Source organism: Myotis lucifugus, unplaced genomic scaffold, assembly GCF_000147115.1.
Source record: "Myotis lucifugus unplaced genomic scaffold, Myoluc2.0 scaffold_0, whole genome shotgun sequence".
NCBI lineage: Eukaryota > Metazoa > Chordata > Mammalia > Chiroptera > Vespertilionidae > Myotis > Myotis lucifugus.
In genome coordinates this window covers 3,163,061-3,187,324 of record NW_005871048.1, presented here as the reverse complement: position 1 = coordinate 3,187,324, position 24,264 = coordinate 3,163,061, and the positions used below count along the sequence as shown (strand labels likewise).

Sequence of the window (24,264 nt, the reverse complement as noted above, 5' to 3'; positions counted from 1 at the left end):
CAGCACCTTGAGAATTACCTTGGTAATTGCCTAACGCAGTAGTTCTTAACCCTGGCTACACAGTACTATGACCTGGGAATATTTTGAAGCCTTCTCACTCTAGTCTAGAACAATTAAATCAGAAACTCTAGGGATAGGGCCTAGGCACCAGTATTTTGTAAAAGATCCTCAGGTAATTTTTTAAAAATGTTTTTATTGACTTCAGAGAGAGAAAGGGAGAGGGAGAGAGAGATAGAAACATTAATGATGAGAGAATCATCAATTGGTTGCCTTCTGCACACCCCCTACTGGGGATCGAGCCCACAAGCTGGGCTTGTGCCCAGACCAGGAATCAAACCATGACCTCTGGTTCATAGGTCGATGCTCAACCACTGAGCCACACTCAGGTGATTTTAACATGTGGCCAAGGTTGAGAACCAGTGGCTTAATGTCATGTGGCATTACTGTTGGAACAGAACACTCTGATAACAAAAAGCAGAGGTGAGCATCCATCTCCGCCTTTCACAGCCCTCTGCTTGTTGTCTGATTGGAGTTATATAAAGCCTAAGTGGAACTAAGACGAAGCCTAGTAATTGTCATGGCAATGACCTAGATTTTCCTATCAAATCCAATCTTATCAGGATTGGCAATGCAGGAGTGACTCCAGTGAAGTTAAAATCTTTCTGCCCCTGTTTAGAATATGCAGCATTGAATTCAACTATTTTCCCATAAAATTTCAAACACTAAAACTTTTTAAAATAGCATATCTCACCTGAATTTAAGAAATCGTCATTAATTGTAAAGTGTGCTTGATCACAGAGAATTATCTAGGCAATCAGCATCACATATAGCCTTTAATGCCTCCTGTCTCCTGAATGAGTTCTGCATATTGATCAAAAATTTGCAAATTTCTCTGCTTATGCCTCATCACTCTCTTCTTTGAATGAGTCTGAAACAAGTGGGATTTTAAAAATCACAGAGCTGGGAGGGACCATTTTATCTAGTCCTCTGATTTTATAGTTGTATGCCTAATCCACTAAGAGAGCCAGGCTACTGTGATCTTTTGAAATTCGTGAAAGGTCTAGCAGGAATACTGCAAGATCCTTCTACCTGACTCCCTCCTTCCTGCCCCTTTTTTTCTCCATATTGCTGTTAGAGTAATTGTTCTAAACACATATCCAATCAAGTCACTCTCTTCCTTGCTTCACATTCTTCAGTGGCTCTGAGTTTGCCTCGGGTCTAAATTCAAACTCCTTGGCCTCACCTATGATCATCTGAGTTGGTCTGCCCTTGTCTCCCTCTGCAGATTATCTATAAGAGCTCCCATTTCTCATTTTAAACTATGGTATTGCTAGGATTCTAAATGGTCTAAATGCAGTTCTCCAGCTGTGTTCTATCTGCCACCTTACATTTGCACATGCTGTTATTTCTTTCTATAGTGCTCCCTCCCCCTATGTAAGAAGACCCTTCCTTATTATCCCATTTGGATAGTTCATATTAGGTTGTAATGAGCAGGGGAGCCATCAGAAATTGCAGCACCAGGTGTGAAAAGTGAGAGAGGACTTACTGAGATGAGGGTGGATGATTGGATGGATGGTATTTATATCCTGAAAGAAAAGTCTTTGTGTAAAGAGCTTCAAAGTTCATATAAGACTAAGGTCAAATGGGTTGATAATGGAACTCTCTAGGGTGGTAGTGGTAGTGGTGGTATTTCAGTGTCCATAATGGGAAAGAGAATGGTTTCTTTATCTATCTATCTATCTATCTATCTATCTATCTATCTATCTATCTATCATCTATCTATCTATCTATCATCTATCATCTATCTTTGTTTGGTTGGATCTCAGGGGCAAAAGTTTAAATTAACCACATTCCTCAGTTTATGGCATAATACTACCATTGGTTTATACAAAGATGTTATTTAATTTAGTTATTTTTCTTTATTAAAAATTTTATTCACATCTTTACCCCCACTTTCTTCCTCCCATATAGGGAACTATTCCAATGTATTTAAGGTAGATTCTTTTATTTGTATGTATTCTTTGGGAGTACATATATTCAAAATTTACTTTTAGTGATACTGTGTTCAGGACCTCATTCTATATCTTTCTTTTTTCAGTGTGTTTTTAATATACTTGTTATATTAAAGGTCTGTGGTCTTCTAACTGCTAACATCACCATACTTCATCCATCCACCTTCTCCTCCCCTATTCCAGGTAATGAGCACCCAGATAGCCTCCAATTCTGTTTTTATAAACTACATGGAAATATCCACCTGTATGTCCCCTTACAGATGTGTGAGAGACTATCTTTGTGATAGATACTCAGGGATGGGCTCTAGATATGTGCCACCTAATTGGACCAAATGACATCAAGATTCACCAGACTGTGCTACAGAATGTGCATCTGTCTACGTGCTCACCAATAAGCATGATATCCCCACCTCTCCACCAACACTTGGCATGACCCAGCTTTCCAATGTCTGCCAAAATTACAGGAGCAAAGTGATGCCTCAGTTTGTTTTAACTCTTTTAAATAGACTTTATTTATATTTACTAATTTACTTAATTCTCACCTGAGGATATTTTTTTAAAGGGAGAGAGAAAAACATTGATGTGTGTGAGAGAGAAACATTGATCAGTTAGCTCCCGATTGGGGATTGAACCTCCAACCTAGATATGTGCCTCAACTGGGAATTGAACACACACAGTTTATGAAGTGTAGTAGGCTGAATAATGGCCCCAGCCTCACATGTGGCTTAATGAGAAGACACTAAGACTTTCCTACATAAGTCAGGGACTAAACATGAATCAGTAACACAATTTCTGCTCCTATATAACATTATTTTGAACCTGTTATTCATTGTAATTAGATAGGAGAAAGCAATTGGAGGACATAATAATTGGAAATGAAGAGTTAAAACTCTGTTTTCAGATGACACAATATTACATCTGGAAAATTCAAAAGAATTAATTAAAATGACCTCAAACAATAAAATATTTTAATAATGTAGCAGCTTATAAAATTAGCATTAAAAATCAGTAGCCTTCATAATAGAAACAAAAACAATTATAAAATGTAATGAAGGAGAGGATCCCTTTCATGATATTAAAAGAGTGCCAAGGTAAAACTTGATTAGAAGTATCCAAAGCCTGTATGAGGAAAACACATCTGAAAGTTACAAAAGTCAATTTCAACAAATGAAAAAATATGCCTTGCTCTTGGATAGGAAAACTAAACATATTGAATATCTGTTTTTCCTATTTTAGTTTATAAATTTATTAAAGCCCAATAAGAATCTCATTAGATTCCCCCACCCCTGAAGCTAGACAAGTTTATTATAAAATTTATCAGAAAGAACAAATAAACAAGAATAGCTAAAATACCCCAACAGAAAAGAGCAAATGGGTGAGAGAATGCAGTTACCAAACATTATAACAAACTGTTAACCCTTTATAATTAGGACAATTTGATATTGACACATGATTAGACATACAGACTAATGGAACAAACTAGAAAAATGAGTAGATAAAATTGCATATGGAAATTTAGTATATAATAAAGACCGCATCTCAAATCAAAAGGGAAAATACATTTTTTTAAAAAGTATTTTTAATAATAAAGAAAAGACTGTGGTCACAAAAATATTGGCAAAGTTAGGAAAATATAGCATAATGTTTATTAATAGAACTCAACTGACCAAATTATTAAAACATTGTTCCTTGCTTTATAACTGGATAGGTGTCATAGATAATGGTTCCATTGTATTCACTTTAAACTAGAGCATACATTTTTAATAAATGAAATTGAGATGCTGTGTATCCAGTTTGGGGCTGGTAAATATGTTTAACACACACATATGTATATTATAAATTTTACTGATATAAAGAATGTTTAGCAAGCAATCTACAAATAGTAATGAAATTTACAATTGTAAACCCCATATATTTAATTGATTTTCACAGAATACTTTCCTTGATTTTTTGCCAAACTCTTATCCATAAGCAATCTCTGGGCACAGTTGGTGAGTGTACTTTCACATGAATGTAGGTAGATATTTTTATTTACATTAATGAATAAGGAAGTGAAATGAGAGACACAATGATCAATTGTGACTTATTTGTCAATGATGTGAGTTCTTTGCTGAATCAGGTTATAGTTTTTAAATTTTGGAAGATTATTTCTTAAATATTTTTGTGCCATTCACAATGTAGCAACTACAGACACAATGCACTTTTAAGATTAATCTACATTGCTAACATTTTCTCCTTCATTTTCTTAAATCTAGACCATGAGTTGGCAAACTTTCTGTAAGGGCCAGATAGAAAATATTTTCGGTTTTTTGGGCCATGTGGTACCTATTGGAACTATTAAATTCTGCCATTATAGCACAAAAGAAGCCATAGACAATATGCAAACAAATAGGTGTGGCCATGTTCCAATACATTTTTAATTATAAAAACTAGTGAAAGGCTCAATTTGGCCTACTGGCCATAGTAATTCCTGTTCAACACAGTCAACAAAACAATACATTAAGCCCTAATTTTAGCATTGCCAACTTCTGTGGTGTAAATACTTCCATCATAGCTAATTTTGTGCTATTAGTATATTGTTTAATATCAAATTGAGATGTACAACAGCATACCATTCTATAGTTTTCCATCATATGGAAGCTGTAGAAGTAAATAATCTCAAGACCCTTGATGATAGTAAAATACACTGAGTGGCCAGATTATTTTGACCACCTGACGTTTGTAGGCAAATTAGCTATAATTTCACGCTGAAGTTGCTAGAGGGCCAGACCATTATAAATAGGGAAGCAGGTTGTTTACCACGACAGTAGAAGTGATTTTTTTCTGAAGATATGGGTAAACAACACGATTTAACAGCCTTTGAATGTGGGATATATATATAACCTGAGTGGCCAGATTATTATGACCACCTGACGTTTGTAGGCAAATTTAACCATACACTGCATCATATGGGATATGGAAGCTGAAGGCCTGTTCAAACACCTTTGCTGTCTGCAGTTACCAAGATAAAACGTCTCCAATTCGCACTGGAACACAAGGATTGGACAGTCGAGCATTGGAAAAAAGTCATGTGGTCCGATGAATCACGTTTCCAGTTGCATCATGCAGATGGCAGAGTGAGAATTTGGCGGAAACAGCATGAAAGCATGCACCCCACATGCATGAGTACAACCCTTCAAGCTGGTGGGGGCAGTGTTATGGTTTGGGGCATGTTTTCCTGGCATGGTTTGGGCCCTTTAATTCATGTGGAACAACGTCTGAATAGCACAACATACCTAAGTATCGTTGCTGATCAAGTTCATCCTATAATGTTGATGGTGTATCCCAATGGAGATGGCTTCTTCCAACAAGACAATGCGCCATGCCACGGTGCTTGTATTGTGCAGGAGTGGTTTCAAAAACATGAGGGAGACTTTACCTTGCTTAGGTGGCCCCCACAATCACCAGATCTCAATCCAATTGAGCATTTGTGGGATGAAGTGAAAAGAGCCATCAGGCAGCTGTTTCCACAACCATCAAATCTCACAGAACTGGACAGTGCTATTCATCAGGCATGGTGTCAGGTTCCTCGCATCACCTTTCAACATCTCGTGGAGTCAATGCCAAGAAGAATCGCCGCAGTTTTGAAGGCAAAAGGTGGCCCAACGAAGTACTGATGGGGTGGTCATAATAATCTTGTCACTCACGTTCAAATATATCCCATGTTCAAAGGCTGTTAAATCGCGTTGTTTACCCATATCTTCAGAGAAAAATCACTTCTACTGTCGTGGTAAACAACCTGCTTCCCTATTTATAATGGTCTGGCCCTCTAGCAACTTCAGCGCGAAATTATAGCTAATTTACTTACAAACGTCAGGTGGTCATAATAATCTGGCCACTCAGTGTATATTAAAATAATTAGAAGGTGATGAGGTTTGTTTTTAACATGATTTATTTCATTGTAAGTTTATGTAATCTATTTGGTTATAATGGCTTTGCTTAGCAGTCAGCTCACAACATTCCTGAAAATTTAACAATCAGCTCTCTTGAACTGGCATGAGCCAGCATCAGCACACCACTGTGTGTAGCCATAAGGGAACAGAGTAAAATTGGATCTATTATTTATAGTATAGGGCAGAATAAATTCCAAATGGGTCAGAGACATAAATGTAAAAATAAAATGAAACCATATATGTACTAGGAAAAAGGTGGATGAATTCCTATATAACCTGGGCATGAGGAAAACTTTCTGAACCATGGCTTAAATCCAGAAACATGAAGGAAAATGAGATTGTATTAATTTCATAAAACAAACTGAGAATTATTGTTTCTTTTTTGCATTTTCTGGAACAACATATATAACATTGGAATTGTGTACTTGAAAATTTGATAGAGTACATTTTAATTAATTAATTAATTAATTTAAACATTTATTGTTGAAAGTATTATATATGTCCCCTTTTTCCTCCCATTGACCCCTCCAGCCCACCCCCACCCCCCTTCCCACCCCCACCCCAAGCTCTTACCACCCCACTATCTTCGTCCATGCGTTATGCATACTAGTATATGCATACAAGGTCTTTGGTTGATGACCTCCCACCCCCCACCCTCTCCCACCTTCCTTCCGAGATTCCACATGATAGAGTCCATTTTAAAAGCATCCAGGTCTAGAGATCTTTGGGATGGAGTTTTGTTTGCTGTTCTTTTTTTGTTTGCCTTTAATAAGAAGGCCAACAGCCTTCTTTCCTTTCTTCCCTACCACAGGCTTCTTGCCTGGAAGCCCCTTCTTATCTGATCTGGCTTTTAGCACTGCTGCTGCTTTATCCACCTGGAACTTATGGTTCTTGGCCTGGCAAAGAATGGTGTTCCAGTGCATGGTCTTTGCATATGGGTTTAGCTTCAACGTGATTCTCGGGTGTTTTAGTGTATTCCTCTTCAGGACTATGAGATGAATCTTCTTGCACCGCAATGTATGGAGGACTCTGGATTCCTGGGCTTTTCAAGATTCTGCTAAGGTCTGTATTGAGCATCTTTTGCAAGGGAAGGTTGTAGTTACCCTCGAGAGAGGCAGCTTTATGCCAAGTGTCATAGGTCATCTAACTTGTGGAAAGCACTTTCAGTCCAAATGCAGACATGGCCCACATGTCCACCAGGAGCAAGTTTCAAAATGTTCAGTTGACTTACATTAAGCAGAGTAATTCCAGGGATGTTTTTGAAGGCTTTGATGGTACCATTGTCTTCATTATAGATGATGCAAGGTCCCCTGCTCTAGATATGATGACAGTTTCTCTTTTTGCCTCTGCCAGCTCTCATCCGATGAGAGGCATAGACCTTTTTTATATCATTCCAGGCCTTAAGTTTTTAAGAAGTAAAACCGCCTCCTGGTTTTCTTATAGCCTTCAACTTTATCTTCAACCACCAAAGGAAATTTAGGAACTTCCTCAATATGATGACCTTTAGACATGAGCAGTGCTGGTAAGTCCATGGCAGCCAGCACAGAAGGACAGAGTAGACAATATATTGCTTCTGTGTTGTGTTCCCTCTGGTGCCAATGGTACCAGGTTTTGGTTGATACAAACATGTGGCCCCCATAGCATGTATTTTCTTTCTTAAAAAAAATATATTCTATTGATTTTTCACAGAGAGGAAGGGAGAGGGATAGAGAGCTAGAAACATCGATGAGAGAGAAACAGATCAGCTGCCCCCTGCACACCCCCTACTGGGGATGCGCCCACAACCAAGGTACATGCCCCTGACCGGAATCGAACCTGGGACCCTTGAGTCCGCAGGCCGATGCTCCATCCACTGATCCAAACCGGTCAGGGCCATAGCATGTATTTTCAATAGGACCCTGACCAGAACGATGAGTTCCACCACCTCGAACTCTGGGAACTTGAGCCACAGCTCTGCCAGCACTCCAAGACTCAGCACTGATTTCCTGACCTGTCAGTTCACTGACAGTATAGAGCTGTCTATTGTTTTTTCGCAAGTTAGAGTAAACAAAATTCACAATATCTGGTCAAATGGGAGCTTGGAACACAGCAGGCAAAGTGACATTTTTGCCAGATGATTCCCCCTTTTCGGAGTACACTGATATTAGTGGACGAGCACACACCCTGGTGTGGAGAGGAAAGAGCCTCGTTCCTCTCAACCCAGTGGCTCCCACAGGAAAAGACTGGAGTTTTAACTACCAATTGCATTTCTTGTGAGTCTATTTTAAATTCCCTTTTTCTTTTTTTACCAGTTTGGCATTTTATGTTTTCCAGGAATTTATCCACTTTATTTACATTTGTTTTTTAAATCTGTAATTATTCCCTTATCTTTATTTTTTTATTCCTATTTTATTTACTTTTTTGGCTCTTTTTCTTCTTATGAGACTTATCAGGTTTGTCTTGGTAATATTTCAAAAGCAGAGCTTTTAGTCTTACTAATCTCCTTTACTAAAAAATTATTATATTGTTTCTTTTTTATTATATCATTTTTCTTCATTGGGTTTGCCTTGATGTTCTATTTTATAACTTATTCAGTTGGATGCTGAGCATATTTCTTTTAAACTTTTATTGTTTCCTGATAAGTATATTTAAAGGTATAAATGCTCTTCTAAATACTGCTTTAGTTATGTCCCATACATTTTGTGTTTTCACATTCATTTAATTCTAGATTTTTTATTTATTTTGATTATAATTTCATTTTTAAACTATGAGTTATTTAGTAACATAGTATTTTTAAAATAAGGGACATTTAAAAAATTTGTTACTCATGTCTACTATTATTTTTTTATGTTTGGAAGATGTAATCTACAAGATACTGTTCCTGAAAACTTTATTGAGACCTCTGTTAGGCCTAAAAATTTGCATAAGTATGTACATACTCCTAAAATATGTATTTGCTATTTGTTGCATGAACTTTTATAACACACATATCAAAAGATATATATTATATATAGCATGCCATTAGAACATTCCTATCAAAGATCTAAACAATATAAGTAATAGTATAAGCCTACTAATTATACATTTTAGATAGCTGGATGTTAAAAACTGCAAGTATTTCTCTCTGTATGCTGTCAGTTATTGTAACCTATTATTCACTGCATGCATATGTTTGTGATGATTATGTCTTAGCCCTTTATTGTTTTGTTTATCTTTTACCTTAAATTCTTTTTTATCAGCTATTTTGATTGGAATTCCAGATTTCTTTCATGGGTGTTTTTTGTTTGTTTGTTTTTGTTTTTGTTTTTTGGTCTTTTACTCTTTCATTTTCAACCTTTTGAATCTTTTGGTTTTAAGAATGTTTCTCAAAAACAACATATTTTTGTATTTTATTTTTATTTCTTAATACTATCAGAGAGTATTTGTTATTTGTGAGTTAACTTCATTTGCGCTTCTTGTAATTACTATTATATTAGGAATGATTTCTCCTACCATATCTCATTTTTTAAAATATATATTTTTATTGATTTCAGAGAGGAAGGGAGAGGGAGAGAGAGAGAAACATCAATGATGAGAGAATAATTGATTGGCTGCCTCCTACACGCCCCACACTGGGGATCGAGCCCACAACCGGGGCATGTGACCTGGAATTGAACTGTGACCTTCTGGTTCATAGGTTGACACTCAACCACTGAGCCACTTTGGCTGGGCCATGTCTCATATTTTTAATTCACTACACTTTATTTTCTGCTAGCTCAAAAATTATTCTATTTCTGTTCACATGTGGCTGCCCTTAAGATACTTACTCATGTTTACTTATTCCTAATAATTCTTAAATTTATCAATATCTGTATATTTCTCCTAACTAGACAAATAATTTAGTGAACTCATATGTATGTGTGTCTATATATATGTTATTGTGTACACACACACACACACCCTAATGGTTTTGCTTCTCTGATTGAACTCTGACTATTGTACCCAGATAAGAAAAATAGAAACAATTAATAGGAGATAAGGAAAATTCCAAACCTAGAAACATCAGAACAAAATTAAAAAAAAAAAGATATGGAAAGAATTTTAAAAATTTTCAGAGATAACAAAGAGACCATCAAATACAATAAGATCACGGGATCTGGCTTAAGGCCCATCATAACTGAAAATGTACAGGAGAAGGAATTTGGAGAGCCGTAGTTCAGCCAAATTGACACCAGCACAAACTCACTGCTCACTTGCCAGCACTTTTCCTCCCAGCCTCCAGCTTTCTTTTGTATTTTCTATCTTTTTACACTTTCCTGTTGACTTCCAGGAGTTTCTCATCTGATCTTCAAACTCACTGATTTATGCATCAAGTTATTCATCTTGCTATATTTCTTATCTGTTGTTTTATTCATTTCAGTTATTACAAATTTCATACTTAGTACTCAAGTGGGTCCTTTTTTTTTCTTGTTCTTGCTTCATATTGCTGATATCAGCCCTCACTTCTTAATATATTCATCTTCATTATTTTAATTTCTTGTTCCATCTCCTCCCATAATTCTATTTAGAAGGTTTACACTGTTGAGTTTGTTGCTTTCTTATATAGTAGTTAAACTTACATGGATTTCTAGTTATTTTGTCCCTCAAACTCCTCTTTCCATGTGTATCAGTTACTACACATGGTTACCAGTATAGTATGTTGGAAAATGACTATAGCCCAACCTCCAGTTGATGTAGGTGAATTAAAGCCAGGAAAGAGAGCCTCAAAGGCCAAGAACTGATGGTCATTATTCCAATTGGCCAATTCCACAAATAACTTTCCTAGTGTATACAGCCAAAACAATGTTTTGGTCAACAGAGAACCAGGTGTACAATGGCAATCCCATTAGATAACATTGGAGCTAAAAAATTCCTATCACCTAGTGATGTCATAGCACAGCACATTATTCACATGTTCCCGGCAATCTTGGTGTAAACAAAGCTACTGCACTGCCAGTCATATAAAAGTATGGCTTATACAATTATGTACAGTACATAACACTTAACAATAAATGACTATGTTACTGGTTTATTTACTATACTTTTAATTGTTATTTTAGAGTGTAGTCTTTCTACTTATAAACAAAAGGTTCCTGTAAAACAGTATGCTGTGTTATGTTGGCAGAAGCCTTCTATATCTCTTGCGCTTCTTGATTGCGTCATTTTCTCTTGTGCCTGATTTAGTCTTGTGTTTTTTTTGTACAGTAACATGCTGTACAGTTTGTAGCCTAGGAGCAATAGGCTATACCATATGGTAGGTTATACCACCAAGGTTTGTATAAGTGCACTCAGCGAATCACCTAACAATGCATTTCTCAGAATGTATCCCCATTGTTAAGCAGGGTGTATTTACCCTATGACTGTATTTACCATTTTAAACTCTCCAGAAGAATCTCTCCATGGATTTGTTCCCCTTACCCTGGAGGTTAGGAGTGGGGGAGTTCAGTGGTGAACATCAAAGGGTAGCTGGCTTGTACACATCCACCCTTTTCATCTCTCCTTGTTGTACCCTCCTGCCCCTTGCCTGTTTCCACAGTGATTGGCAGGCTGTTGATTGTTGGGGAGAGGTGAGAGCAGGACATTACGTTGTTCTTTTACTTCTCTTCTCACAGTCACCTGTGGCTGCTGATCCCCCAGGCTGAAGGCTTCTCTCCTTTCCCTCCTACTCCCCACCCCTCACTCATCTCCCATATAATAATTCCTGAGTCTTCAGACTCCCCAGGGACTTCTCATAGTGTTTTATTGCATTTTATTTTTTGTTATTAATTCCTCAAATCCAAGTTTCCCTCTAGTTCTCTAGGGTTAATTTTCAGGAAGGAGCCAGTGGCCAATGTAGTTTGTCATCCTGACAGGATGAGAGAATGGTTTACGGAATGAGAAGGTGTACCATAGAAAGGGGAGAATTTGAGACAAATGTGTAAGTCTCAAGGAGAGAGGCTACAAAGGATACTTTTTTCCCTCATTTATTTTTTTTATTGTAATTAATGTGTGTGCATATATATATATATATATATATATATATATATATATGTCAGGCATATAATGAAAACAGCAGTCTTCGCCTCTTTCTACTCCAAAATTCTGCTCAATGCAACAATTTTTGACATTAAAAAAACTTTCTTCTGGTATTTACTTCCACATTCTAATATGCTTATATTACTACTGGAAGCCTGATGCATGAAATTCATGCAAGGGGCTCAGCCCTCACAGCCCCTTGAAGCCCCTAACTGCTTGCTCCCCTGCTGGCCTGATCACCCCTAACCACCTCTGCCTCGGCCCTCGCCACCATGGCTTTGTCCGGAAGGAAGTCGGATGTCCGGAAGATGTCTGGTCAACCTGGTTAAATTAGCATATTACCCTTTTATTAGTATACATGGTAGGATTTCTTGATTTTTTTCAATGTTAGATAGTTTCTTTGACTTCCTAAAGTGGAAGATGAGCACTTACTGCTTGTAACCACTGTACTCTTCCTTCCAACTCCAACCTGCCAATGTAGTTACATGACTGCTTTGCTATCAATACCAAGTGTTTGCACCATCATGCCCAGGCAAATGCTATTCACACCTGAGACATGGAGCCTGCTAAGATTATATGTCCTTATTTATAACCTTTTTTATTTTCTCAGGGCTAATACTTGCCTTTCCTCCTGCAATTGTTCACTGCTCTAGGTGCCTATCATAATTCTCTGGATCCTTTCTTTTTTTCTTTTTTTTTTTTCTGCAGAGCCCCCACCTTCCTGGTACCTGTGACTTAAAGGACCTGCTGGGAAATTCCTGCCAGAAGGGGGTAGGGGCAGCTGCCAGTCTGCTGGGGGCTGCCTCCCCCTTTAGGGATAAACACCAGGAGTGAATGCTGGGAAAGAGGCTTTTAAAAAAGATGGCACACTTGTACTATTTGCCTCAGCCCTGGTGTGGGGTTCCTCAGTGTGGAGTAGAATTCCAGGGGAGGTCCCAGGGGCTGGAGGCTCCTGGGCTTATTTCAGAGGAAGGAGGGAGACGGTGGCCACCACTTTAGTTTCTTGTCCCCATCAGCCTGAGCCAGAGCTGGATCAGGGTGCCCCTTGGGAGAGCCTCTGTGTTTCCCCAGCAGACTCATACTGAAGCATGGGCTCCAGGTGGACTTAGGGAGCATGGTGAGGTCCTGGGGGCTCCTGGGAAGACTCAGAACTTTGTGACTTCTAGATTGACAGTCTGCAGATGGCCATGTTGGGGCTTCAGAGAGAGCTGCCTCTTTTACAGGTCATCACTAGGCCCTGAGACTCAGCAAGTCTATCTTACAGCCTCACCTGGCACCTCCCAGCCTTGCCACCTGTCTAGCATTCCTCCTCCCCTCCCCATCACTGTCCAGGCACATGCTGGTCCCCTTGCTTGCTCACCCTGCAAGCTACTTCTCCTCCATTCTTTGGTATAAGCACTGCCTCTGCCTTCCCTCATGGGACCCCCAACACTGAGAAAGCATCTCCAGGGTCTCAGTCATCTGGATACTTTCTTTTTTATTTTTAAATCTTTATTGTTTCCCCCCCATTAACCTCTTCCAGCCCACTCCCATCCTCCCCCACCAGGCCCCTACCACCCAACTGCCATGTCCATGGGTTATGCATATGTGCATACAAGTTCATTAGTTGATCTCTTCCCATCCACCCTCCCCTGCCCTCCTGCTGAGGTTCAACAGTCTGTTCATATTTCCATGGGTTGATTTTTGATCATCAGTTTACTTGGCTCATTAGATTCACATATGAGTGAGATCATGTGATACTTATCTTTCTCTGACTGGCTTATTTCCACTCAGAATAATACTCTCCAGGTCCATTGGATATTTTCAATAAGAATGAAAGCATCAGTAATGGATCTGATTCTCCCCTTCCCCCGTTCCCACCCCCTGTGCAAGCTCCATCTTCCTGCTCACACCTAGGGCTGCTTAGACCTTCCCTTCATCATCATCTTGGGAACTTCCTTTGTCTGTCTCCCTGTGTTTGATCCCCTATTATCTAATTTTGTATCTCCTTCTTTCTTGATATATTTCCTGGTTTGGCAAAGAAGCTAGTATGTTTTGGTTGTTTCCTAAGAAAGAGTCCATAAGAGGTAAAAGTTCAAATCTGCATGTAGGGGTCATTTATCATTCAGGCTGCCTCAAATTTGTAAACGTCTCCTTCCCATCATTTAAAGTTTCCCATATTATAAATTCTGCATTCTTAACAAAGAACATTTTCCAGTCATTTTTTCAGTTGCTAAATTGCAGACACGTGATTTTGATTCCACCAGTCAGCTGCATGTGCGCCAGTCAGACTCTGCGTGCAGAGCTGAATTCCTTGGGAAAGAGGTGGGCCTGAGGCTTCCACTTGGCAGGTGCAGATCTGGGTAAGAGAGCACAGCAGGGTGCTGGAGTCCAATGTGTCTCTGAAGCACCTGGTGTAGCAATCTCCTGACGATGGCGGAGGCAGAGGCTGGAACTGGCACCTGTGACAGCAGCCTCCCGGCTTATGCCTGAGGCAGCGACTACCTTGGTGGGCAGCTCTGTGCTGTGGTGCTGGGATGTCACTCTCAGAAGCACAGTCTGTTTTCTACCTGCCAGTCTGTGAGCTCTCTACCTCCTAACTGGTCCTTTCAGCTTAAACTGGGGTCAGTCTATTTAGGCTGCTATCACAGCATATCACAGACCGGGTGGCATGAAGCCAACAGAAATTTATCTCCCACCATTCTGGAGGCCGGAAATTCAAGACCGGGGTGCCAGCATGCTCGGGTTCTGTGAGGACCCTCTTCCAGATTGCAGACTGCCAATTTCTCACTGTGCCCTCACATGTTGGAAGGGACAAGGGAGCTTTCTTTCTTTTTTCTTGTTCTTTTTAAAAATATATATTTTTATTAATTTCAGGGAGGAAGGAGAGGGAGAGAGAGATAGAAACATCAATGATGAGAGAGAATCATTGATCAGCTGCCTCCCGCACACCCTCCGCTGGGAATTGAGCCCACAACCCAGGCATGTGTCCTGACTGGGAATCAAACTGTGACCTCCTGGTCGATGCTCAACCACTGATCCATGCCAGCTGGGCTCTTTTTTCTTTTTTTAAATACATTTTTATTAATTTCAGAGAGGAAGGGAGAGTGAGAGAGAGATAGAAACATAAATGATGAGAGAGAATCATTGATCAGCTGCAACCTAGGCATGTTCCCTAACCAGGAATCGAACTGTGACATCGTGGTTCATAGTTTGACGCTCAACCACTGAGCAACACCTGTCAGGTGAAGGGAGCTTTCTTGAATCTTCTCTTTTATAAGGGCATTAATCTCATTCATGAGGGCTCCACCCTCATGACCTAACCATCTTTCAAACCCCATACCATCACATTGGGCATTAGGATTTCAGCATATGCATTTATTTTTGCGGTTGAGGTGACACAAACATTCAGACCATAGTCACTGGCTAGAGAAACTTCTGTATGCAACAAACCTGGCCAACATGCCTTATATGTCTAAAGGTATCTTGATTCTACTGCAAGACATAAGAGTTTGATTGAGAATATAATTCTAATTTGGAAATCATTTTCCTCAAAAATTTAGCATTTCTCTTTGTCTTTGGTGTCTGGTGTTGTTGCTGAGAAGTCTGAAGCCACTCTTTTTCCTGAGTGTATATGCTGATTTACTTCTATCCAAAGCTTTTTTAAAAATCACAAAGTAGCATTTATTCTTAAATTTTTATACTTTATATTATTAAATCTACAAATGGTTATATTTTAAAGAGCCAACAGTTCTATCCGTTGTCTTATGAAAAATAACTGTTTTCTGGCTTTGCCCCCCCCCCCCCCGCCATTTTCTTATAAGAAGCAACCACGTTCACCACTAGTGTATATGAAATAGATAATTAAATGTATTTTTAGTACACATGAAATGGATCCCAAGTAGTGTTTCAAAATTCTCACATTTAGCTGCTATTCATCTTTTCAAGAAAGCATTATACATAAAGTAGAAGACTACCTTGTACCTAAAATGTAGGGGTTAGAGATCCTGTAATAATAGCTGTTGATGAAATTTTCCTCCCCTTTCACTCACTTGGTGGTAAGATCTGAGCCTCGGCTAGGGTCTGAAAATAGAAGGGGGCTCTATTTCTAAGGAGTGACAAGTAAGAGGTCAGGTGGTTTGGGTCCATGACATTCCTGGTACCAGCATCCAGGACGAGGCTCCTGACATGGGGAAAAGGCCGGGGAGTGAATTGGAAGAGCTGCAGTAGGAAGCTAAAGAATTGGAACCCCTCCACAGAACCGGAAGATTCACTGTGGCCTGGGCAGGGGTATACTGGCAGAGGCCAGCTCAGCTGATCACTTCAGACACTATTTAAACACCAGCAGAAACAGCAGCATCAGGCAGAGGAAGCCACTCCAGCCTGTCCAGGCTTCAGCTGCAGCTTCATCTGCCTTCGGTGTGCCCACTCATGCTAAATCAACAGCTTCAGTAACTGCTGTTAATTTCTCCAGCTATAAGGGAGTACACTTGACCCCAAAGTAGCAAAGCAGTGTGATAGGTACAAGCAGAATCCCCTCCTGAGATTATTTTTCATCCTGGACTTTCTACATGTATGGAAGGGGCAAGGGAATCCAAGAGGTAAACTGATTTCCTGCTTATATGGACACAAGGGGGTTGAGTGTGGTATCAGAGACACTCCTGGGGCAAAGCTGGCTTTTATTCAAGAAACAATCTGTGAAATAAGACATATCAGTAATACATATTATATTTCACTGATATCATCTCTCTACTTCTCTTGACACTAGCAAATCTGGTGACCTGTTTTTATGGACCAAATAGGTGTGCCCCACACCCATATGTTGAAATCCTAACCCCCCAATGTGAAGGCATTAGGAGGTGGGGCCTTTTGGAGGTGATTAGATCAAGAGGTTAGAACTCCCATGAATGGGATTAGTGCTCTTATAAAAGAGACCTCAGAGAGCTTTTGACCCTTCCACCATGTTAGGACATGGTTAGAAGATGGCCATTTGGCCCTAACTGAGTCTGTCGGCACCTTGATCTCTGACTTCCCAGCCTCCAGAACTATGAGATATAAATGCTTGTTGTTTAAGCCTCCTAGTCTAAGATCCTTGTGCTTTAGTTTTGTTTTAGCAGTTGAGGATGAGAGGTTGGGGAGGAAGGAGTGCATACTGGGAGGGACTGGACCTAACATGACTTTCTTTATCCAAAGCTCCACCTCAAGTTGCCCCATCAAACCAAGACAGTTCCTACAACTCACAAAGATCAAATTTTGTCCAATTTGTATATTTCTTCTGTGGAGAGTTGGACTTTTTATCAAAGGTAAAAAATAAAAAGTCTAACCGCTTAAAGCTGAACATATGGAGCTCTGATCTTAGTGTCTCTGAACAAGAGCCAAAAACAAAAGTGCACACACACACACACACACACACACGTCAAATCATAAAACCAAAGCCAAAGAGAGACACTTGGTGCATAATTAGATTAGATTCATACACCAGGGTGAATAACACATTTTATTTTATTTTTTAAATCCTTACCCAATGATATGTTTTTCATTGATTTCAGAGAAAGAGGAAGGGCGGGTGGGGGGAGAGAAAAACATTGATGTGAGAGAGAAACATTGATCAGGAAGCCACTGTAGCCTGTCCAGGCTTCAGCTGAAGCTTCATCTGCCTTCAGTGTGCCCACTCGTGCAATCCAACTGGGAATCAAACCTGCAACCTTTCAGTGCACAGGTGACATTCCAACCCACTGAGCCACACAGGCCAGGGCTAGCACACTTTCAACAAACAATGATGAGCCTGATAGGAAACATGGAACAGTATTGGCCACTAAAGCTTTTCTGGAAATGAAAAGAGGCAAATAGCCTAAACCAGACCCTACATCTGTGACTCTCACTAAATTGCCTGTTTGCTCCATCACAGCTAATTTTGAGGTCCTGGAAATCAGTTCCCTGGCTTAATCCAAGGTGAATTGGACCCACGGAATCTTTCAGTCACAGTCAGTTCTGCCATGGTGATATTTGCAGGCTTTGTGTCAGCTGCCCTGATTCCTTGGGTGATGTGGGGCTGTAGCTATGGCTGTGACTAATGAAAGACACACTTGTTCTTTGTAATTAGGGAGAAAGGGCACTGGGGAACAGTTATATATATTAAATGGAAGGAAATGAACAAACAGATTTCAATAAGATAAGGGAGATTATTTATTTTGATAGCAGTGTTTATAACTGAATAAAATCAAATATGAGAGGTTCTAGTCAAGCATTTTTTTCCAGAAAAATTTAATATTTAAAGTAAGCAAAAGTAATCAGAATATATCAACTCAAGAGAGAACAAGATATGGCACTTGGAAAGGAAAGGTAATAACGGCAACAATAATGCTCGGGCTCTGTTATTTTTTGAGGCTGGTTCAATAAAATATAAGGTAACATTAACAATTTCTTGGAAAAAAACCAATCAACTGCTCTTCTCTTTTTATCTATGGCTCTCTACTCCACATGAATTATTCACGGCTGTGGTTAGTCCCTTGTAGTCAGTGCATCCCCGAAGAACCCGGGGATGCTAAAAGTACAATTTGTAATGTTTATTTAAGCACAAATGTTAATTAAAGCTTTATTTATAAACAGTCATATTCATTTTTAATCTAAACACTTCCTCAATTTCAGCTATTGATTCTACTCCATTCAAATCTAGGATTCTTACTACATATTTTGTAGTCTGGTTCATTATGCCATCTTTTTTCAATTCAAAATACCCTATTCACAGAGTGATTTGTTTCACATTGCTTGCTAACCTGTTATCTTTCAATCCTCGGAGGGATGGCTGTATGACGTGTTACACTGAGAGTGAAATCAAGCTTGAGGCAGTACTTTCTAGGTGTTTCTCTTTACTCAAGCTGGATATCAGAACCCTAACGTAATGTTCAGCTTGGGTCTATTTGGTCCCAGTTATCGGTATGATATAATTTGAGGGTCCTTTTAACTGAGGGCTTTATAAATATAACATAATACAATAATTTTTGAGAATAATCAAAACCAAGCCCTGGAATTAAAAATAATGCCCAGCCTCAGCATTAATATAGACAACAGCCTGGCCAGTGTTGCTCAGTGGTTGAGCGTCAGCCTAGGAAACAGGAGGTCATGGTTCGATTCTCGGTCAGGGCATTTGCCTGGGTTGCGGGCTCAGTCCCCAGTGTGGGGCATGCAGGCGGCAGCCGATCAATGGTTCTTTCTCATTATCGATGGTTCTATCTCTCTCTCCCTTTCCCTTCCTCTCTGAAATCAATAAAAATATTTTTTAAAAATATATGGACAACAAACTATAAGCTATTGTAAAGTGGAATTTGATCTCATTTTCCAGTTCTTTGTCCTCTGCACGAGTGGCTCTGGGAGTATTTTCTGTTGGGATACCTGTTCTCCTGGGCTTCCCTTTCCCTCAACAATAGTTATGCTCTTCAATGTCCCAGGCTTCAATGCTGGAATGGGCCCATGCTGCTATTTTTAGACTTTTCTCCAGTTTTTCATACCTCAGGGTTAAAGCTTGCTTCAATTCCAGGCTTCATCAATTGTTTCTACAGACCTGCTTGAGTGTGGAATGTTCTGGAAAATACTGATGTCCAACTCTACTTGTGTGCCTGGAAGCAACTCTTCAGTGCCAGTCCCTCCATTCCCTCCTCATCTGAGCACTGTGGAGGGCTCTGAATGAGTGTCTCCCTCATGGAGGCCAGGGGAAATAGAGTCCTCCGTTAAGTGGCACCAAGATATTTCCTACTCAATGCCAATGAACAGCCCCCAAGCAACAGTGGCTTAAGAGATGTGTGCTTCCCATCCACAGTGCATGCAAGGACACCACTTAGACACAAGGGCATGTGTTGCGGGAGTTAGGAAGAAACACTTATCCCTCCATAACCTGCCAACCTCTCTCCTCCCTCTCTCTTTCCTTCCCATCCTCTCTTCCTCCCTTCCTCCCTTATTCCTTCTAATTACTTTGTAAAGAAGTTTGACTTTGACATTGCCCTGAATGAGGACCTGTGCTCCTGGGCGGACACTGTGGATCAAATCACCCTGCGAAAGTGGGAGGCGACTGGTGCTGCGGGGACACTACAGGAACTACCTGGAGGGCACGTGCCTGCAGTGGCTCCGCAGATAACTAGTAAAAGGGAGGGAGATGCTGTCGAGCGCAGACCCTCCAAAGACATATGTGACCACCACCCCATCTCTGACCACGAGGTCACCCTGAGGTGCTGGCCCTGGGCTCCCACCCTGCAGCATGACAGGGAGGACTAGACCCAGGACACGGAGCTTGTGAAGACCAGGCCTGCAGAGGCTGGGACCTTCCAGACATGGATGGCAGTGGTGGTGCCTTCTGGAGAGGAGCAGAGATACATGTGCCATGCGCAGCATGAGGGGCTGCCCGAACCCCTGACCCAGAGAAGGGAGCTACCTCCTCAGACCACCTTCCCCACTGTAGGCTTCTTGACTGTGCTCATCCTCCCTCGAGCTGTGGTCAATGGAGCTGTGGCGGCTGGAGCTATGATGTGCCGGACAAAGCGCTCGGGTGGAGAAGGAGGGTGCTAAACTCAGGCTGCCGACAGTGATGTGCCCAGGGCTCTGATGTATTTCTCAGGGCTTCTCCAGCCTGAGGCAGCTGCCTTGTGGGGGCTGAGTGATGCAAGATTTGTTCACGCTCCCACTTTGTCACTCAAGATGATTTAGAATGAAAACAGCAATCATTATAAGAACAAAAAGAAAAACAAGTATCTATTGTGTGGTTACTACATGTCAAGCAATGTACATTATATCATTAATCCAGTACTTTTCAACTGTTAACATGCACACAAAATCACCTGGGGGTCTCGGGAAAATGGAGATTCTGACTCCGTTGTTCTGAGATGGGACTCAGGAGCCCACCTTTCTAACAAGCTTCCACATGGCAGCGGCACTGCTGGTCCAGGACTCCCACTTTGTATAACTTGGGTTTAACCCGGACAGCGACCCCACCTGATGGGTATCATTTATTGTCCCTGCTTCACATTTAATAAACTGAAGCTGTGAGGATAAATAAGTTTCCCAAGGTCACAGAACCAGAAGCAGTAGCACTGGGGCTCGGTCTGATTGTCTCATTCCAGAGCCTGCCTCCTTAACCACCACGCTTGACTTCATTCATGTGTAGGTAGCAGTGGTGTCTACGCCATTTGGCTTCTCCTATTAAAACAGCAGAACATAGAGCAAACACCATATGTTCCCCGAAGTTCTTAAGTCACATCTCTAGTTAAAGCAGAGACACCTGTGGACTGTTTTGTATATTTTTTATTGTATATCACACCCCTGGTCCTTTCTGCCAGAATGACCCATCCATGCCTGCCTGTGGCTTCTCTTACCATAAAAGGAAGTATTAAATTCCAGCTGGTGTTAAACCTAATGCTCAGGCCACTCCTGAGCCCTAAAACTCACTCCCACCCCTTTAAATCCCGACCTTATTTGGTTTGAACCCACTGCACCAATTTTACAATTCTTAGTGCAAGTGAGTTCAAGAATTTGGACTTCGGTTCTCTCTTACTTTTTTTTTTTTTATCTTAGTCCATGTAATAGATACAGAGATGCATCACTCAGACCCTCTTTGAAGAAAGAGCTTGTTACTCAGGCTGGAGGAGTAGAGTTAGCTGACACTTCCAGTTCTTAACTCCTTCAGGTCTGCTTCCACTTTGGAACCCAGGCCACGCTCTTCTCTGGCCCTCAGCCTGACCCTTTCCACTGATGCTGACCCCTCGACCGGCACTTTGTTCAGAGCTCCTCGTTGGGCTGCCAGAGACTTTTTAGGTCGGCATCATGGTTTGATGGCTCCCCATACCCAATCCTACTTTCTTCTTTCTTTTCACAAATGTTACTCCCTCGTATAGTAAACCTTTTACATTCCTAATGACATCTCAGTCTCTGCTCCCCAGAGGTCTCAAGCAACACCTACCACTACTCAACTGAGAGCTTCCACTCAGCTTAATCCAAGTTACTGATCCCTCACCTGGTGCCTGACTAGAACTGGCCTGGTGCTCACTAAACAGCTATGACCAGGCAGGTGCTTAATTATATATAGTCACTCCATAAACAGGTGCATGTTGAGTAACCATTGTGTATTCATATCTTTGTAAGCATAACCACATCATCAAAATGTCTGAGATAAAGAAGAAATGTGACAAATTTATATACCATGCTTCCCTTTAGCCTTTGGGCTCATGATAAATTGTTTGTTAGAGTTTAAACTTTAGCTAGCAATTACATACTACATCATAGGATCATAGGGTACTGCCTACGAAATTATAGTTTTATAACATAGTGAGGAAAAACAAATGTCACCAAAATAAGAAGTGACTAGCCATGTCTATAGTGAAAAAATACAGTGACCATGAGTCAGCAACATTGAACTGGCATCCAAAAAGTAAATCATATACTGGATACAAAAAAATAAACACAGAGTAAAAGACTCTGAGGCTTGTTTTGTTTGTTTGTTTGTTTGTTTCTTGTTAGTTTATGAATACTACACAGAATTCTGGGTCTTGGTTATAATTTCAAGTAGGGTGACAGGCAGTTGTCAATATGCTTTAATGTAATGGGCTCTCAGAGAGTCCCCCCTTCCCTAGCCAAATTCACATATCCCTATGTCGAAGGGTTTGGCGTTTTGAAGAGGGGCAGGAGAGAGAGGGAATGGTAATTTCTGAGCATGGGCCATTCCCCAGAAGTGCAGGCCTAAGTCCACCTGTGGCTGTCAGTGGAGAGGAGATGAAAAGGAGGTCTGGGTATCTTTCAGTCTCTAGAGAGGGAGAAATGACTAAGAGATGGAGTCAGTGTCAGGAAAGAAGTAAAAGACAAATGAGTTTTAATTACAGCAGACTTTAGTAGCATAAGAAAGTTAAAACCTGTAGAGAGACTAGAAGTAAATTATAAAGTGGAGAGCTGGGCAAATCTATGATATGAGCAGAAAGTTTTGAAAAATGCATTAGTAGGTCAGTAAAGGGAAGTAAACTACTAAAGAAATCATGAGTTATTCTTTAGAAAATGGGCTTTGCTTGATGTAGAAGGGGTAATAGGTTAGATTTAAAGTAGAATTTCTTGTCAACAAACGCTGACATTATAAATTAATAAGGGAGGTTGTGAAATGTACATTTATTGAAGGCAACTTTAGTATGGCCCAGCAAGAAGTAGAGAAAATAAGAAATAACCAATTTTGAATCACTTTTAGCCCAACAATTCTCTGATTTATTTTTAAAAAATCATATCTTTACTTTTTCTACTTCACCTACAGTCTGATGTGCATGCAGCAAAGATCTGAGTGTGTGGTTTTTCTGAATAACGAGCCTAGAAACCCACCAGAGCACACACATGGTGAGGTGACTCTGTCACCCATGGAGCAGCTAAAATGACATCAATAAATCATAAAATATGCCCCAAGAGGGCATTATAAATCATTTAGAGTTGCTATTAATATTTTAGGCATGTTCATCTTTAGCAGCATGTTAAATTTTAGTGTTTGCATTCCATTTTAATTCAGCACTTGATAACTGAAATATAAGGCTATTATAAATGATTTAATTTTTTGCTAATCATATAAGGATTAAATAGATGAAGGGAACTGATTGTTGCTAGCTCCCTTTTGTCTAAAATTTCCGCCTGGCACTTTGGGCACCGGTTCTCTTGGAGTGCGCTCGGGTGATCACCATTGGTCTTCCTTGGTAAGGGCAGAGTGTTGGGATGCCCTTCCTGACAGTCCCCCTCCCTGGCTGTGGAGCTCTCACTTCTCAGGGAATGTGGCAGTATGGTACCTGGTGAGGTGACCAATTCCTACTGGGTCGTCCAGGACTTTCCTGATTTTAGCATTGAAAATGTTGAGTTCTAGGAAACACATCAGACTGTGATGGCTGCGTACAGGCTGGTCCTAAATTCAAAAGAGTATTCTTTGGCAGTACTGGTTCCAGGAAAAACTGTGGTGTTCAACACATTATCTTGAGTGCCTTCTTTCTTTACTTCTGTGACGTGCAGCCCCCCCTCCTCCCTGTCCCTCCTCCTCCCCCCGCTCTTGACTTCTGTAGTGGCTTTATTTCTCCTCCAGTTGGTCAGGGCATCCTGCTGGACTATCCCACGGAGGTTGTCTACTTCTTTCATATCACCCCAAGTTATTCATAAAAACTACTCTTTACTGAGAATCTATTTGGTGCCCAGCAGTGTGCTAAGTATTTTACATTACAGTATCATAGGGCTTTACAAAAGCTTGGTGAGGTTGATATTATTATTCCTCCTCCTATAAGGAAGCTTAAATTCAGAAGGTTAAGATATTAGGCAAAGATCTCAGAACTGGT

At 40.4% G+C, this 24,264-nt stretch overlaps 1 pseudogene; it reads right to left on the bottom strand.

Annotated features, from left to right (window-relative positions):
* Positions 1-6,642: 6,642 nt before the first annotated feature.
* Positions 6,643-24,264, bottom strand: part of LOC102425067 — a 91,529-nt pseudogene continuing 73,907 nt past the window's right edge.